Consider the following 18,958-nt stretch of genomic DNA (forward strand, 5'->3'; position numbering starts at 1 on the left):
ATTCCGAATTTTTATTCATTTTATTTATTTTTATTCATTTCAAGGACCCAATTACCAAACACAAAAAAATTTTGACCGGCGGGTGATATTGTGTCTACTGAACTTTATAATCCGTAAGGCTCAAGTAATACTACTTCTAGTTTTGGGGTTTTTATGAAGGAACGAAGAATTTAATAGACCCCAATTTTGACTTTCCTATCTACATCCACATGAGATTTCGTTGTGAAGTAAATATTTCAAATTTGTAGGGTCGTGACATCCATGTTGCATTTGCATGCTCATATATTTCTGAGGCCCCTGTTTTTTGAAAAATACATTAATAAGTATAAGCCGAAATAGCTCAGTTGGGAGAGCGTTAGACTGAAGATCTAAAGGTCCCCGGTTCAATCCCGGGTTTCGGCAAATATTATTTTGTATAAGATTGTGTATTATAAGATAAGGATCATATCACAAAAGATGAAAATCTGACCATTTGTTTAATTCTAGGTATTATTATACGGGCATTTCCGCCGTCACCCCGCAAGAATTATAAATGTTAAAGAAATCAAACATTTCACCAGTAATACATTATTATGCTATTTAAAGTGTTCAATCAATGGCATCTTTTGAGGTAAAAGACACAAGAGAGCGGTCACTCACCAAACTTCAAATATAAACGGCTTTGACATCTTTACTAAAAATGGGAAACCCCCTTAGAAATTAATGAAATTTTGAACATTAAGAGGACCCACCCATTCTCGATTTCAAATGTCGACGAGTTTTAACCGTCTGGCAAATGAGCATACATTATGTTAAAGATTTGTAACTTTGTAATTTGACAAAGTGTTGCTGCTGTTGTTTTTTTGTAATTAAAGAAAAGTTCTTTTTACGATCACAGGAATATCTGAATATCATAATTCCAATGCAATTAGAAATATTACATATCTGGATTTGGTATGCAAAATTACAGACTTATGATTTTCGGTCAAAAGCCAAGCTGGAAAATAGAGAAGACCTTCACTGATTGGATTTATCCCTGTTCATACGATATCAATCGTAAAAAACAAGAAACTCCCGTTTAAAGTTTGAAAAGCACTCTTGCGCTTAATTCTGATCGGAGTCGTTGATATTTTCTCTTAAATTTTAATGAAATATCCATGAGAAACTGTAGGTTCATATTAAATAATTATAACCATAATTATATTGACAGTTAATTGAAATTAATGTTAAAGCCCACGTGGAACTATACTACTGCGAACAAGTTTGGAAAGTGTAGCTAAAATCTGCGATGAAATCAAAAAAGGGGGATCTTTATATAGGGGATATTTAAAATAAGTGATCCTTTGCAAACAATGTTTTACACTAATATCTTGGAGAATTAAATAGTACATTGCAGCCACTTTGAAACCCCTAAAACTTGTACTACACTGATAACCTACGGTTGTTGTACTATACTGATAACCTACTATATTGATAACCTACGGTAGTCAAATTCATATGAGACTATATCTGAAATAGTACCATTATTGATTACCTCCGGTAGGAATATTTGGAACGAATATCGAGAAGTATCATTATTATCACAAAATATAGACCCAAGTAGTACATAATAGAGCCTGACATTGAAGTTTAATATTTCGATACCTTAGTCTTGATTTAGATTAGGCGAGTTTACTTGCGGCAATTCTTGTCGTTCTCTTTTGAACTTGCTTCATGCGTCTATACAAGGCAATTCGGTTTCCAAAATATGTTTCTATTTGTTGTTTTTTCACATTTAAATACATATAAAACGTCAACAAATACGAAATACACAAAACGAATTGCCAGAAAATTGTCGGTACGAGCAATTTTTTTTTTTTCATTTCTATTCCCCTTGCCCCCCTCTCTTACAAACAAAGACTTGCCGCCTAATCTAAATCAAGACTGACTTCACGCTAAAAATTAAGTATGCCGAAAATCAGGGGCTATGCCTAAATATGTACCGACATAGCTAATTTTCGAACCTAACCTTTTCGTTCTGTATCTCTATACCCTCAGAAGATACTATCATTACAATACATGACTGGAAGTGGAAAAATCGTGTCAATCGTGACAATTTTGAGTTCAGAATATATTTGACCACCAACACGCGCAGCATATGTGTGAACTATTTTAATACAAATAAGAAGGTGCTATATGTGGATTATACCCGAAAGGGGAGTAATATTAGTAACATTTGATAGAGAGATTGGTTACGAAATGCGAATACGAAAGTATTACATTACAGCTAATTCGGTTGAAAAACGCCCCCAAAAACCCAAAATACCGAACATTTTTGGTACCGTTATATGGGGCAAACTAAAAACTTAAACCAATATTGATAATTTTTGGCTGCAAGATTTGGTTTACAAGAAAGAACCCAACATGCTAAATTACAGCCAGTTCGATCGACCAATTTTTCAAAACTACTATTATTTTTAATTTAAGATAGTTTAAGAATTTTGAAACAATATTTTATTATCAATTTTATAATATAACAAGCTGTTTCGGCAAAGTTCGTATTGCTTTACGAACAATTTATTTAAATAATTTTGTAAAAAAAATAATAAATTATTGCGAATTTATTCGGACGTACGAGAAGTGATGAGGTACATCTCGATTAAAATCCTCTATATTTTGCAAAATCTTTAATGTCGCCTGCAAAATGTTTATACATCGAGATAAAAGTAGCTACTTAATTGTTTATTTACATACACTTTTCATCACGCAATAGAAAAATAATACAAAATAATTTTGTCATCAGAAAAAAAGAATATTGATCTAAACCACTCATATATATTACCTGCTTTGATTTCGAATCCATAACTACTACACTACAATATAATGATTTTGAAATAGCTCAGTTCAATCGTTCTCGAAATAAAGTGTTTTGTTCGAAAATTGTCAGTTAGGAGAGTCTGTGTAGAATATCTTTTTTGGAGAAGTATTTTCATCGGTCAAGTTTTTGAGTTATATCAAGACTCCACAATTCATGAAGAAAAAGCTTTATATCTTTGTTCACATCTATTGATCGTTAATTTTAAGATGACATGCCTTCAGTCAAATCAAATGAAAAAATGTGAAACATTTCCTCCTTCTATGTCGAGTTCAGCAATACTGCATGGACATTTTTGCCCAAATATTCTACAAAAATTTCGCCCATAAGGTTTCAGTTAGGGTCTTCAAAAACAATAAATCAAAATTCGCGTGTTTTCGTCATCATTTTCCACAGTTGTAACACGTTAATAACGATAATTCGCGGGAGAAAAAATCGGTTTTAATTAAGCGATTTATTTGACGGATGAAACAAACATCAACATGTTGTTTGTTAATATTTATCATTCTTGCATGATTTATAACATGCTTACAAAATGTATTTCATTCACAAAAATTAAATCAAGTAATTACTTTTTTTATATACCAAGTCTTCTTTCATTCTTAAAAAACAGCAATCGTCTAAGAAACATGCTAAGATTCCCTACTTTAATTTAACATTTCTAACCACCATGTGTAGGAGGAGCTTAGCTTGAATGTAAAACCCACACAGCCATAAAAGAATCCATCTGCAATTCAAAGAACAAATCTTATAGGTCAACACAACAAACTACTCAGACATCCTGATACGAGTAAAGGATAAAATTAACGAATTGGGATGATAGCAACACAACCGAACCTATAATAAATTATTAAAGACAGCCAATAAAGCACCAATTAGAAGGCAGAACCAACACAACACACAACTAATGTTGATGACGACGAACAAAAAATATAAAACAGGTAGAATTTGTTTGAGCAGCAACGATGATTATTTTTTTTCAAACATATGATCGTAAGATACAAATACAACAAACTATCTATCAAACACATACACACACAAACCAAATAACTCAAAGATACGGCTTGAAACAGCTGATTTTTGTTTGAATGAATAATTATACCGGTCTCTTGAAAATTCAAAAAATCTCATTGTGTGAGCCATGATCGAGGTGGTCATATGAAATACAAAAACTAAAAGAGAAAGAGTATATATTCGCTCTTTTTCTTTCACACGCACACACACTGAGGCGAATAGTATCTGTGTGTCAGATTTAAGAGAACACCGCACCGCACCACACGCACACACTAAATGCTGAAGAGAAAAAAATTTGCCCCTTGGAAGAAAACACCTGCCTATAGGTTTTTTCTTCACTCACACATCCAACCAATGGCTAGCAAATTGTTGCTCTCGTTTACTCATGTTACTCACGACGACCAAATGAGCACTGTTCGAACTCTCACAGATATTTAAACTCATGGTGCAAACGAAATCAGTACACAACATCATCAACACTCAAAGAGTAAAGATCGAAAAAACAAAACACACAATTCAAATTGAAATAAAATCGTTAAATTACGAAAGAAAAAAAATTCATTAAAAAAATATTTATTTAAACAAATATTTCGTGTACGGTTTTTAATAAAAAATCTTATATAAAAAAGAATATTTTTTTGAAAATCTATAAACTGAAATTTTGAAAAAAACACCAGTTTAAAAATTCCTGGTTGTTAAGTGACTTGAAAAAATTAACAAAAATCTTAAACAAAAGAACTACCATCAAAAAGCAAAAGACTTTAAAAAGCATCAACAACAAAACTTTACCAAAACCCTAAAGAAGAAGAAGAAAAAGAACCATTTAAATAAAGTTCAAAGACTTTGAGAAAATCAAAAGCAAAACGAATAAACCCCAAGTGTTTGAAAAATAACAAAAAAAAGACTTTTAAAAAAGTTTTTGAAAAATAAAATTGTTTTGAAAATTTTGTTTAACAACAACTACAACAATGGCTGGCTATTTGGATCCTACTGGTCAGTATTAAGAGTGTGAGGAGCTGATTCCCCCCAAAAAATTCAAGAAGAAATCATCGAACAACAACTGTTAGCAGCATTCATCAAAAGAGAGTGGTGAGCAATAAAAACAGAGAGAGAGAGCACGTTTATAACTCCAAACGACAACAACAGAAATTCCTGCAAATCAATCAGCTGTTTTAAGTGGCAACAACAAAAACATCAACATCACCAATAACTATTTTTAAAGATTTTATTTTTTTTTCTTTTTTGGTAATTTTTGTTAAAATTTTATTAGACAAAATGGCTATCTTGGATCCTACTGGTCAATATTAATTTTTTGAAATTAGTTTTATATTTTTCAAAAAAATCCTAATTATTTAAAGGGAAAATTCCAATAACTTTTGTTAACCAACATATTTGTAATATTTAAAATTTTTCTTTTTTGTTGATTTTAAATTTGAGTTTCAAAATGGATTTCGCTTTGGACCCCACTGGTACTTATTAAAGAATTTTTTAATTCTTAAATTTTTTTAAAAAATTTCTCTAAATTTTTTTACAATTTTTTCTTCAAAATTGTAACAAATTTTTTCTAAAAATTTTGTTAACCAAAAATTAATTTTTTTGAATTATAAAATTATTTTCTTCTGATATCTCCTCCCTCCTCCCCATTAAAATAAAACCTAACAAAATGATTAGCCAACCAATCTTAGATCCCACTGGCACTTATTTGAGGCCACGTAGCTCCTCCGCTTCACATGACGGCCATGAAGGTTGTGTGAGCAGCAGCAGCAGTATCAGCAAAAGTAATTGTCACCATCATACACAGCTTGATCCTACCGGTCAGTATTGATTGTGATGGCAAATAGTTTTTCCTAGGAAATTGTTTTGTTTTCCACAGAAAACAAAATAAAAACTACCATAATTGCCTTATTTTCTAACAACAACTACAACAACAAAACAAACAATTTTTTCTGTTAACAAAAAATAATTAATGTATCCATAATGCTTGGCATGAACAAGTTTTTAAGGCGGCCTTTATGGTTGCAAGTACGGGGCCGTGAGGAGACTTCCAGTTGTCGGCGTAGAAGAAAATATCCCCACCATGATGGGGAAGAAGTATAAACAAAAAAAAAAACCTAAAAAAGAAAAATTCATTTGAAAAATGTACTGATTATAATTTATTTTTGTTAGTTTTTAATGTTAAAAAAAAACAAATTATAATTTATTTAAAAAACAAAAACAAACTCAAAAAAATCAAACAACAAAAATGTTACTATTTTTTTAAATGTTTCGAATGAACAAAAACTATTAAACTTCTTGTTTTCCTATTTAGACAAAAAAAAAAACTCTTACAAAAATTTTCCTATTTATTATTTTTTTACATAAAAAAAACTTTTCATCAAAAAACAAAAATAAGTAAATATTTATTTATATCAGACAGACATATACAAAAATATGCAAAATCCAAAAAAATAAATATTTATTTATTTTTCTTTTATACTCCAAAACAACAACCAACTACTACAACTACAGAAATAATGTATTACATTAAGTGTCATATTAGTGTGAGCCAATTTTTATTTTATATAATTTTTTTATAAAACATTTTTTTGTTTAATTTTCCTAAACATACAAAAAAAAATTCCGCCACATAAATATTATGTTACATACATATATATCACACCTGTATTATATTATATTAAAAAAAAAACAAAACCATAAAAACAATTTTTATTTGTTTTTTTATATCTTTCCCCTACATATTTTTTAGTTTTTCATTTCAATTTTATCAAAAAGACCCTATGTAAACATTTATTTATATAATTTAATTTTATATTTTAGTTTTTTTGTATTGTTTCTCAAACGAAAAAATTGTATTTTTTTTAATTTTCTTATAATTTCTATCTATACCTATACGTACATATCTATATTAATTAGTTTGTAGAAAAAAATCTTATTTATATATAAATATTAAAGTTAAAAACAACAAACAGAAAAATACACCCCCAAAAACAAAAAACCCAAACATCAAAAAAATATATGAAAAAATCTTAAAAAAAAAATCACAATTGTCTTTTTATTATTTGGATTGGATTTAGTTTCATTTTGGTGGTTAGCTGCTGATGGCATTTGTGTGTATGTGTGCGGTATGTTTTCTTATTTGGTAGTGAAAGTTCTGCCCACACAAGAAACAAGCAATCACACACATACATCACAGTTTGATGTACAGAAAATGGGCAAGAGTATTAGTTGTCTATGGGAATATACTAGAGTGTGTCGCAGTATTCTGACAATAAATTTTTATAATTGTAAAAATAAATAAAAACTCAATATTTTTTCCAATACCATTAGAGACATTATCTAGGATTATTAAAATGTTTTTATACCCTTCACCACACTGTGGTACAGGGTATTATGTCTTTGTGCATATGTTTGTAACAGGCAAAAATAATCGAGATAGACCCATGGTTCCTTTTGAGAATATGCATAGAATCACTTTCTGAGTCGATTTATGCATGTCCGTCTGTCCGTCCGTCTGTCCGTCCGTCCATGTATTTTTGTTAACAAAGTACAGGTCGCATTTATGATCCGATTTGGATGAAATTTGGCACAGGTCACTTAATTGCCCCAAGGACGAACCCTATTGAAATTGGAAAAAATCGGTCCACGTTTAGGCATAGCTCCCATATAAGGGTACCCCAAAATTTTCGGTATTTTGAGGTTCTTGAGCGCGTTTTTTAACTGAATTCGCTGAAATTTGGTACTTTGAGTTCTTATTGGGTAGCAAATCTCTCTATCAAAAATTATAAATAAAGGTCCATTTTTTCGGATAGCCCCCATATAAGATTACCCCCAATTTTCGGTATTTTGGGGGTTTTGATCGCATTTTCCGACCGAATTCGCTGAAATTTGGTACTTTGTGTTCTTATTGGGTAGCAAATCTCCCTACCAAAAATTATAAATAACGGTCCATTTTTTCGCATAGCCCCCATATAAGGGTACCCCCAAATTTTCGGTATTTTGAGGTTCTTGAGCGCGTTTTTAACTGAATTCGCTGAAATTTTGTACATTGAGTTCTTATTGGGTAGCAAATCTCCCTACCAAAAATTATAAATAAAGGTCCATTTTTTCGGATAGCCCCCATATAAGATTACCCCCAATTTTCGGTATTTTGGGGGTTTTGATCGCATTTTTCGACCGAATTCACTGAAATTTGGTACTTTGTGTTCTTATTGGGTAGCAAATCTCCCTACCAAACATTATAAATAAAGGTCCATTTTTTCGGAAAGCCCCCATATAATGGCACCCCCAATTTTCGGTATTTTCGGGTTTTTGGGCTCGTTTTATAACTGAATTCGCTGAAATTTTGTACATTGGGTTCTTATTGGGTACCAAATTACTCCACTAAAAATTATAAATATAGGTCCAGTTTTTCTGGTAGTACCCATATAACGGTACCCCAAAATTTTTGGTATTTTGGGGGTTCTGATCGGATTTTTCGACCAAATTGACTGTAATTTAGTACGTCGAGTTCTTATTAGGTAGCACATCTCTCCACTATAAATTATAAATATTGGTCAATTTTTTCTGGTAGCCCCCAGGTTTTGAGGTTCTTGAACCAAATTTTATTTGTTCTGGTACAGGGTATTATGTTTTTGTGCATATGTTTGTAACATGCAAAAATAATCGAGATAGACCCATGGCTCCTTTTGAGAATATGCATAGAATCACTTTTTGAGTCGATTTAAGCACGAAATTTGGCACAGCGTAGCTAATTAGGTCTAGAATGATGTGTGTAAAGTTGCCTGAAAATCGGTTCAGATTTATATATAGCTCCCACATATACTTTCGTCAGATTTAATGTAAATGGTGCACCAAAGTCCCTATATATCTTTCGATTTGCACGAAATTTGGCACAGCGTAACAAATTAGGTCTAGAATGATGTGTGTTAAGTTTCCTGAAATCGGTTCAGATTTAGATATAGCTTCTATATCTGAGCAAATGAATAATTTAGTATCGGTTGCAGAATGACGTGTTTATGGTTCCAATTTCATTTTACTGGTCCTTTAAAAATGCGACTTCTGTTAGGATTCATCTGTTGAATATACTCAAAGTGGTGAAGGGTATCATATAGTCGGCCCCGTCCGACTTTACTGCTTTCCTTACTGGTTTTTTTTCAAAGACTGTTGGAGCAATATACGTAGATTTTAAAACGGTATATATTTTTTTAAAAACTCTTCTAACTCTTCTAACTTATTACATTTTTAGAAAATGCGGACTTTTTAAATAATATTTTTGAAAGCTTTTGAAAACTGAAAATTTTCTATCTATCCATATGCGTAGATTTTTTAAGCGGTATTTTTTTAGACTCTTCGCGCTGTACTATTATGGATTGGGATTTTTTTAAAATATTTCTTTAACTAATGCAAGAGCTGTAAGGGTGATTTTCGTAGACAATTTTTTTCCAAGACTGTCAGAGATATAAAAGTCCATATCTTTACTTTATTGTTATTCCCTACACAACTATGATGTCAGGGTTTTATTGCTTTATGCAGCCCCAAGAGTTTGTAACACCACAAAATATTGGACCTAGACCCCCCTTTGAATACACCGATCGTCATATCTCGACTAGCTGAGTCGATCTAAACATGTGTGTCCGTCCGTCTGTTCATTATAATTTGTAAACATGATACATGCCACAGTTATGGACCAATCTTCACGAAATTTTGCATGTAGGAACGGTTTGGCCCAATGAAGACCCCAATAGTTTTTGGTAAAGATTGGTTAATATTTAGGGGATGAAATGGACCAAATACCTAATTTTTGTCGGTTTTTCTGATCGCACCATAGGCCGTAATTATGGCCCAAACATTGCGAAATTTTACATGGATCGGGCCAAAGAATATGCATTCCTGCTTTGATAAAGAAAGGTCAATATTAAACGGGTTAAAGGGACCCTGAATTTTGTGTGAAGAAATTACAAAATTTGTATTCTCTTCAGGAGTAGATATATAGACCCGAGAAGTTGATAGTATATCCAAGATGAATGGTTGATCTTTAAATGTATACCAATTATATTGTCGTATGTACTCGGATGTTGGAATTACACATAAATATTTACAGGTGCTTACGTATTCATATATTATTTAGTAATCAATTACCAGTTGTGGTTAAGGATAATGCCTATAATTTTCGGTGAGGATCAGATAATAATTTAGGGATGAAGTGGACCGAAAATGTTTTTTTGTTTTTTTTTTTCGAGTCTATCTATAGGCCACAATTATAAACCTAAAATCATAACTCAACCCACGGTGAAGGGTTGAGGTGCTTCAGACCTCTAATAGAGCAAGAGGGAATAAACATAAGTTCCGTGGTAATTGTGTAGGGTATCGTATTGACGACCCAGCCCAAGTTTTTTTTTTTGAAGATTTAAATTTTTGTGGCACCAGCATTTTTCAAAGCCACGAAATGTTATTAGTATACCAATCGTCATATTTCGACTTACCGAGTCGATTTAGTTCTGTGTGTCCCTGTGTATATCCGTCTGTTCATTATTATCTATACTAATAAAAGACTGATTGACTGACTGATTGACTGACTTATCAATTCATCAAAGCCCAGACGAAAATGCTGAAGCTAGAATCTTGAAATTTGGGGTGAGGGTCCAAAGGTGTCAGATAATGCTATGTTTTAGGAAATTCGTACTAGAATGGCACAAAAAGTACTAAATGTGGTACCATTTGTATTTGGGCAACCGGTAGAGCTAGAACTCTTTAAGTTTAAATGAGTGTCACTGATGGAGTGTAGAACAGTTGTAGCAAAGATTTTTTGATATTCGAAGTATAAGTATTCGAAAAGTACTAAAATGTACTAAATTTGTAACATGTGAATAGAGCTAAAAACTTGAAATTTCGAATTATGGTTGAAAAGTAGGGTCGATATAAGAATGTGGTTTTGAAAGCGTTTATTCATACTTTTAGTATAAAATTACTAAACTGTAATAAATTTTGTATAATTTGCATTTGAAGAAACGGACGGAGCTGGAAACCTGAAATTTGAAATTAACATTACCGTGGGAGAGTAGGATTAGGATATGTACGAAGTTTTGGAAATTGATGTGCACGAAAAGTGCAAAATCGTAGTAACTTTGAGACAATTTTAATTTTGGTGAACCGATAGAGCTGGAACACGGAAATGCTGGAGATAAGATTACTACTGCAATGTAGAATTGTGGTATGTTGATAGTTTGGGAAATTCGTACTTATTTGTACTAAATATGGAGCAATTTGAATTTTGCGTGAACCTAGAAGCTGGAATACTGAAATTTGAAATTAGAATCACCGATGGGGTATAGGATTGGATTGTACGACTGGATATGTGAATAGAATTGGAAATTCAAACTTGTGTGTACTAAATTACATTAAACTTGGTACAATTTAAATTTAGGGTGAACAAATAGAGCTGCAATCCTGAAATTGGGTAAATAGATTTCCATTATGATGCATGATGTAGGTATGAACGGAAATTTGTACTGATGTGTATCAAATGGTACTAAATTTGATAAAATTTTAACTTATGTAAACCGATAAGGCTGGAATACTGAAATTTGGAATTAGGATTATAGATGTAGATCTGTTGTGATTAGAATTGGCGTGTAGCGTTGAGATATGGAGGTAGTTTGGAAATAAGTACCATTATGGTTTTATAAATAATTCCCGCATTCGCTAACGAATATACTAGAGCAATAATATATCACTATATGGATATGATCATCTTAAAATTTAAGGTATAAAAAATTTGACCCTGCCGAACTTAGCCAAGTTTTGACTTTTTGTAAGCAGATTTCTATTTAGATACAGCTCTCGCTTATATTTCGTCCGATTTCATGATGGTGAACTAAAGTCTCAATTTTTGTTGAAAATCCAGTGATGCAGAATTGTGCCTGGAATGACGTGTATTAAGTTCTTTCAGATCGATTAGATATAAATATCATATGTTTTTGTCCGCATTTATGTAAATGATTTACCAAAGACCATTTGTATGTTAGATTGACACGAAATTTTGCTCATCGTACCGGATGGAATCTAAAATGACGTTCGCTAATTTTTGTTGAAATCGGTTCAGATTTGACACACGCCTTTCTAATGTCATATATAATTTAATATAAATTTAAACTTATAAGAATAAAAATATATTTTAATTTTCTTAATGTTATATCATGTGCCGAAATAGCTCAGTTGGGAGAGCGTTAGACTGAAGATCTAAAGGTCCCCGGTTCAATCCCGGGTTTCGGCAGATTATATTTATATAATATTGAAAATTCGGAAAGACTCCGAGAAGAGAAAACTGTTCTCCTGATAATGAATGGTCCCGAAAATATACAATATCTCCTATTGGTTCACTCCTTCAGGTACCTCCCCCACAAAACTTTGTACAACCTATTACCTTTACCAACCGTAGATGAAGTCCGAAGATCCGTTCCATTGGTCCCACTCCAGATTTTTCAATATTTATAAATCTCATATTAGGTGAAAGTTTTGTCCGATTTGAACCAAACTTTGCACAATCTATTATCTTAGATCAAGTTCTTCCCCAGAAATGGTCAGTATTTTATCGAATTGTAAACAAATTGAATAACCGATTTGATCAACATTAAATCTGAAACCTTTTCGATAAAAAATATACCGTATATAAAGCGAATAATAAAACCTGTGTATAATTCCGAAGACCTCCGCAAACCATAGTCTGAGGGATATATATCTGTCGGTAACACCGATTTGCACTTTTCAACTTGTTTTCTAATAGGAAATGTTTTGTTCTCTGAGAATACTCAATTTCAGAAACATATCCTGGAAATTTGTCGGAACCATCAGGATGCATAAAAATAGGCTAGACTTTTACATGGGAACAATGTCAGAACATAAACCATTCATTGCAAAATTTCCTCAGCTATCCTGAAGCTATCTGCAAGAACCCGGAAGGCCAAATTTAAAGCCATACCAAAATGTCGTATTAGTGTATCGGCCCACATCTAGAGTCTATATGTGTGTATTCCGACTTTCTTCGTGATGTCCTTAGAAAACAATTGGTCATGGTCCTGCATATATTTATATTGATATATGTGGTATTTTACGAATATTTTGAGGTGTTGTAATCGGAATGACAAATTCGGTATATACTCCTCCTGACAATGGGGGTATATAATGATTACTCAGAAACAGGATTCCAACACATTGCAATTTTGATAATCGTCCTTGATAAACTCATATGAACCCCTGAACAAATAAATACACGACTTATTACATTGCTATTGAGATCTGAAGCAGCAGCAACAACAACAAACAATACGATCGATTGCATTAGAATTTAATTTTCCCATCGTAAACGAGGAAAAGCAAATAACAAAAACAGCAACAACAACAACGACGACGGCAATGCAAGTGCATTTTACTGAGAATATCACTGCAACAGCAGCAGCAACAACAACCAACCACACCAACAGATATTCGAACAATGCATGCGGAAGTAAAAGTTCAATGATCGTTTGTGCTCCACAAGTGATTAGGTCAATAATAACACAAAATTGCAACAACAACAGCAATAGGAGCAAGATTGCACGGCAGCTAGATACAACATCAATACTAGCAGAGTAAAAAAACGTATTACACGAAATAACACACATCTCACACACTGATATTCTCTACGATATTCTAGTCAGGAGACTAGATACATTCCGAAATAGAAAAAATGGAGATAGAAATTCTATACGAGGGAAGGGTGATCAGTAGGGATATAAGTTCCTTTGGTACTTTCAAAGAGAATTATAAAATTAAAATTTTTGGGAAAATGTAGAGCTAACCGGGTATCGAACAATAAGAAAAGTCATAGACATGAATAGTTCCTAATATCTTTATAATTGGAAAAAACTTAACTTATATCCCCACCCTCGTTAATGTTGTGTAGAAAATTTACTATAAACAGGTAATTCATCCTCCTCATACCCAGTGCCAAATGTTATTAGCTGCCAATATCTATCAATGTTAGTGAGCCTGCCTGAATGTCTGTCGGTTTGTATGTAGTATTTTTGTAACACACACACCCATACACTCCAGCCGGCCGACAACCAAACTATTGATCTTCATATATACTACTACTTCATATATACTACTATATGTCCATCATTTATATATGAATCTAATTTAATGAGTATTTGATAATAATCATGATCGTCATCATATTAAAATCTCATCATCATCATGATGATCATAATCATGAAGTTTAGTTGTCTACCAAAAAGTTGCAGTTGCTTATAGCCAGACGAGTACGAGTACAACAAAACGTCGTCGTCGTCGTTATTGTTGCTGTTGTTGTTTGACCGCCCACCTGTCCCACCACCATCACCATCGTTGACGTCGTCAGCATTAAATCTTGCCATGCTTCTCTTCGCCGCATCTAATAACAACAAAACTAAAAAAAAACAACAAAAACAAATGCCAAACCAGCCAGAAGTGCACAAACATTGCGAATACTATAGAGCGGAACACAAATGGTCAAAGCCAACAACAATGACAACAAATGCTAAAAGCCTACAGACTCGTAGTAATAAGATCACTACAGATCAGATATCAGCCATAAAATTGTTTTTTTTTTTCTCATTTCAGTTGGCCATATGTTCATTTACTTGTTCGTTGCCTCGCTCGCTCGCACGGTGGCGGCTTGATCGATCGATTGATCATTCCTTCAGTCATCTATTCTAACAAGAAAAAGCTCAGTTTCCATTGTAAGAGAGCTGAAAAGGAATTCTGAATTGTTAGTTTAGATTTTTGAGAAAATTATAATCTCTAAGTTTATACAGAGGGGACAATGTTGTCAATGGGCCTCTGAATTTTTAATTTCAAATTTGAGAAACCATTTTTCTAACAATGTTCGAAGGTTATCAGAATTAATATTTAGAGAATAGTATGTTCTATCCTTTCATATGGGTACATATTTGTCAATATCCATAAACCTAAAAATAAAATCTTCTGGGTTCCGATAGGGATCTTCTAGACCTTTAAAGGAGGATGTACGGATTTTAGGTATTTGAATAAAAGACACGAGCAATTTTAAGAAGGCCTCAATGTCAGTATTCAGAGCACAACAAGTTCTACGTATATCGCACTTATAGAAGACAAATGGTGCATACAGAACTCATACATGTAATCTTATGAGGGACCACCAGATCTTCCTATAGGTATTCATATAGAAGACCAGAATATGTTTCTATAGAAGACCGGACATATTTTTCTTATGGGATGCCAGAAGGTATTTTTTTAGAGGCATATATGGTCGTCATATAATCGACCAGCAAGTCGTATTATAGGATACCAGAAGGTCTTCTTTTAAGTTTCCTATATAAGATCGGACTTACTTTTTTATAGAATACTAGAAAGTCTTCATAGAGAAGTCCAGCTGTTCTTCTTATATAAAGTTAGAAATCCTTCTTTTAGAAGATCAGAATGACTCCTAATGTCCAGAAGGTCTTCATATAAAAGACCAGAAGGTCTTTGTATAGAAAACTATAATGTATTCGTATAGAAGACCAGGAGGACTAGGAGCTCTTCTTATAACAGGCCAGGGGGTCTTATGGCAGAACAGCCAGGAGCTAGGAAGTCTCCTTAGAGAAGTCCAGAAGGTCTTCTTAAAAAATACCAGAAGGTCTTCTTAAAAAATACCAGAAGGTCTTTTTTCAGAAGGTCTTCTTACAGAAGATCCTAAGGTCTCTTTATAGAAGTCCCAAATGTATCTTTATAGAAGACCAAAAGTCCTTCTTTTAGACGGCCAGAAGGACTTCTTTTAGAAGACCAGAAGGTATTCTTATTGAACACCTGAAAGTTTTCTATTAGAAGACCAACAAATATTTTTATCAGTAGACTATCTGGTCTACTGATACAAAACCATAAAGCCACGAGGTCTTCGTTTAGAAGAACAGAAGGTCTTCTTACAGAACACCAGAAACATTTTCTGGTCTTCATAATGATTACCAGAAGGTCTTCTTATGGAAGGTCAGAAGGCCTTCTTATAGAAAACCAGAGGGACTCCCTTCTTACAGAAGTCCAATAGGTCTTCTTATAGAAAACCAAAAGTTCTTCTTTTAGAAGATCAGATGGTCTTCTTTTAGAATATCCGAAGGACTTCTTTTAGAAGATCCGAATGTCTCCTTATATAAGACCAAAAGTCATTCTTTTAGTCGACCAGAAGGACTTCTTTTAAAAGACCACAATGTATTCTTATTGCAGACCTGAAAATCTTTCATTAGAATACCAGAAAATATTGTTATAGCGAACCAGATAGTCTTCTGATAGACGACAATTTAGCCTTTTAGATGACCAGAAGGTCACTTTTTCAAAGACAAGAATATCTTCTTATAGAATACCAGAATGTCTTCTTATATAATGCCAGAAGGTCTTCTTATAGAAGACCAGAAGGACTAGGAGGTCTCCTTATGGAATACTAGGAAGTCTTCTTATAGAAGACCAGAAGATCTTGTTATAGAAAATCCAGAAGGTCTAGTTATAAAAAAATTTTTCCTTTAAAAACTTCTTAAAAATCCAGGCGTATTTCCCCTAAAAACTTCTAGAAAATCAACGCGTATTTCCTCTAAAAACTTGCACCTTAATTTTTTTTAAATCTGTCTGTGGCCTCTAAAAAGTTGTTAATTAGTCCACGTCAATGACCCCTAAAAACGTCTTAAAGAATCCACGCCAATGGCTTCTAAAAAAATCCACGCTTATGCCAACTAAAAACTTCGTAAATAATCCACGCCTAATGCCTCTAAAAACATCATAAAGAATTCACAATGACAGTGAAGAAGGATGCCAGAATATGTTTTTTAGCATCATGATGACTTTTTTATACTCCTCAACAAACCCGCTACATTGGCCACACTGTTGCTGCTATGCATGCTCATATCACAACAACAATATCAATTCAATTTTCTAAAATCAAACTGCATTGTAAAGCTTTCAGAGATTTGTAAATATCATTTGAGCTTTAGGTCTCGCAAGAATTGCATCCAATGTCTCAGACATTCGCATGCATCCACTCGGCCCCAAAGAGTTTCCTCTTTACCCATAGATCGGTAATAGGAAGTGTCTGGCTGGCTAACTGAATGACTGTTGTGTGTTGTAGTTTGGTAACTAAAATTGATTTTCCTCATTGGCAAAGTAAAACGAATCGATCGGATATGTGACAGCTTCTAAAAATAGTAGAGCTTTTTGTGCATTTCTACACTGTTGCCAATTACAAAGTATTTAAACAGTAGATGTAGTAGTAGTCCGTCTGTATGTAAGTCTATCTGTCTGGTTGTCTAACATTTACTTTTCGTGAGATTGCAATTTTTGTGTATTTTTTCTAGCCGTGTGCATTATAATGCTGTTTTTCGCCGCCATCGTCGTTGTTGTTGTTGCTGCTGTTGTTTTGTTCGCACCACAAAGCGGTTGTCATCGAACAAATGTGAAGTTCAGGGAAATCTTCTAATCAAATGCTCTTTTGGCTTTGACTGTGAGTTTGTGTGTTCGTATGAATGTGTGTATGTGTGTGTTTCTGTGCGCTTAGCGATTTTCGAGCAATTGCTGTTATTTATAACTTTGTTGCTCTACGAAGGTTAGCCGGAAAGCTTTCTTAACGATATTTTTTTTGTTGAGATATTAAATGTAATATGATTTTTTTATAGAAATGTAAAGCAATTGCATTACTTTTTGGTGCAATTTCATAATTTATGTTATATAGAGGAAGTGAATTATTAATAAAAAAATAAATATTTATTTATAAGCTCTCAGGTATGGATTTTTGGCGTGAATTTTTAAGAATTTGTAAAGCACACATGCATATATTTGTTTATGATTCTTAGATTCTACAGGTCTGTATAATTCAGATTCTTTAGAAGACATAGGAATTATTGGCGTGAATTTTTTAAAAGTGTTTTTGAGGACATATGCTTGGGTTTTTTAAACCTACGTCTAGGGGTTTTTAAGGAATATTTTTGAGGTCATAGGAGTGGGTTTTTTTTTAAAGAATTTTTAGAGGTCATAGAATATTTTAGAGGTCGTATGCGTGGGATTTTTAGGAATAATTTAGAGGTCATAGTCGTTGGTGTTACTTAAAATGTTTTAGAGGTAATGTACTAGCATTTTTAGGAATATTTTAGAGGTCATAGGCGTGGATTTTTTAAGAATATTTTAGAGGTCATAGGCGTGGATTTTTTAAGAATATTTTAGAGGTCATAGGCGTGGATTTTTAAGAATATTTTTGAGGTCATAGGCGTGGATTTTTTAAGAATATTTTAGAGGTCATAGGCGTGGATTTTTTAAGAATATTTTAGAGGTCATAGGCGTGGATTTTTAAGAATATTTTTGAGGTCATAGGCGTGGATTTTTTAAGAATATTTTAGAGGTCATAGGCGTGGATTTTTTAAGAATATTTTAGAGGTCATAGGCGTGGATTTTTTAAGAATATTTTAGAGGTCATAGGCGTGGATTTTTTAAGAATATTTTAGAGGTCATAGGCGTGGATTTTTTAAGAATATTTTAGAGGTCATAGGCGTGGATTTTTTAAGAATATTTTAGAGGTCATAGGCGTGGATTTTTTAAGAATATTTTAGAGGTCATAGGCGTGGATTTTTTAAGAATATTTTAGAGGTCATAGGCGTGGATTTTTTAAGAATATTTTAGAGGTCATAGGCGTGGATTTTTTAAGAATATTTTAGAGGTCATAGGCGTGGATTTTTTAAGAATATTTTAGAGGTCATAGGCGTGGATTTTTTAAGAATATTTTAGAGGTCATAGGCGTGGATTTTTTAAGAATATTTTAGAGGTCATAGGCGTGGATTTTTTAAGAATATTTTAGAGGTCATAGGCGTGGATTTTTTAAGAATATTTTAGAGGTCATAGGCGTGGATTTTTTAAGAATATTTTAGAGGTCATAGGCGTGGATTTTTTAAGAATATTTTAGAGGTCATAGGCGTGGATTTTTTAAGAATATTTTAGAGGTCATAGGCGTGGATTTTTTAAGAATATTTTAGAGGTCATAGGCGTGGATTTTTTAAGAATATTTTAGAGGTCATAGGCGTGGATTTTTTAAGAATATTTTAGAGG

The 18,958-nt window shown here is 32.9% G+C and overlaps 2 non-coding genes across 2 annotated transcripts; both read left to right on the forward strand.

Moving 5' to 3' along the window:
- Positions 1 to 329: 329 nt before the first annotated feature.
- On the forward strand, positions 330 to 402 carry Trnaf-gaa (transfer RNA phenylalanine (anticodon GAA)). Its single transcript has one exon. It is a non-coding gene; the product is annotated as a tRNA-Phe (tRNA).
- Positions 403 to 12,046: 11,644 nt separating this feature from the next.
- Positions 12,047 to 12,119, forward strand: Trnaf-gaa (transfer RNA phenylalanine (anticodon GAA)). The gene has a single exon. It is a non-coding gene; the product is annotated as a tRNA-Phe (tRNA).
- The last annotated feature ends 6,839 nt before the right edge of the window (positions 12,120 to 18,958 follow it).

The sequence above is a fragment of the Musca vetustissima genome, unplaced genomic scaffold (genome assembly GCF_032173495.1).
Source record: "Musca vetustissima isolate MV318-11 ecotype Yass unplaced genomic scaffold, APGP_CSIRO_Mvet_v1 utg11600, whole genome shotgun sequence".
NCBI lineage: Eukaryota > Metazoa > Arthropoda > Insecta > Diptera > Muscidae > Musca > Musca vetustissima.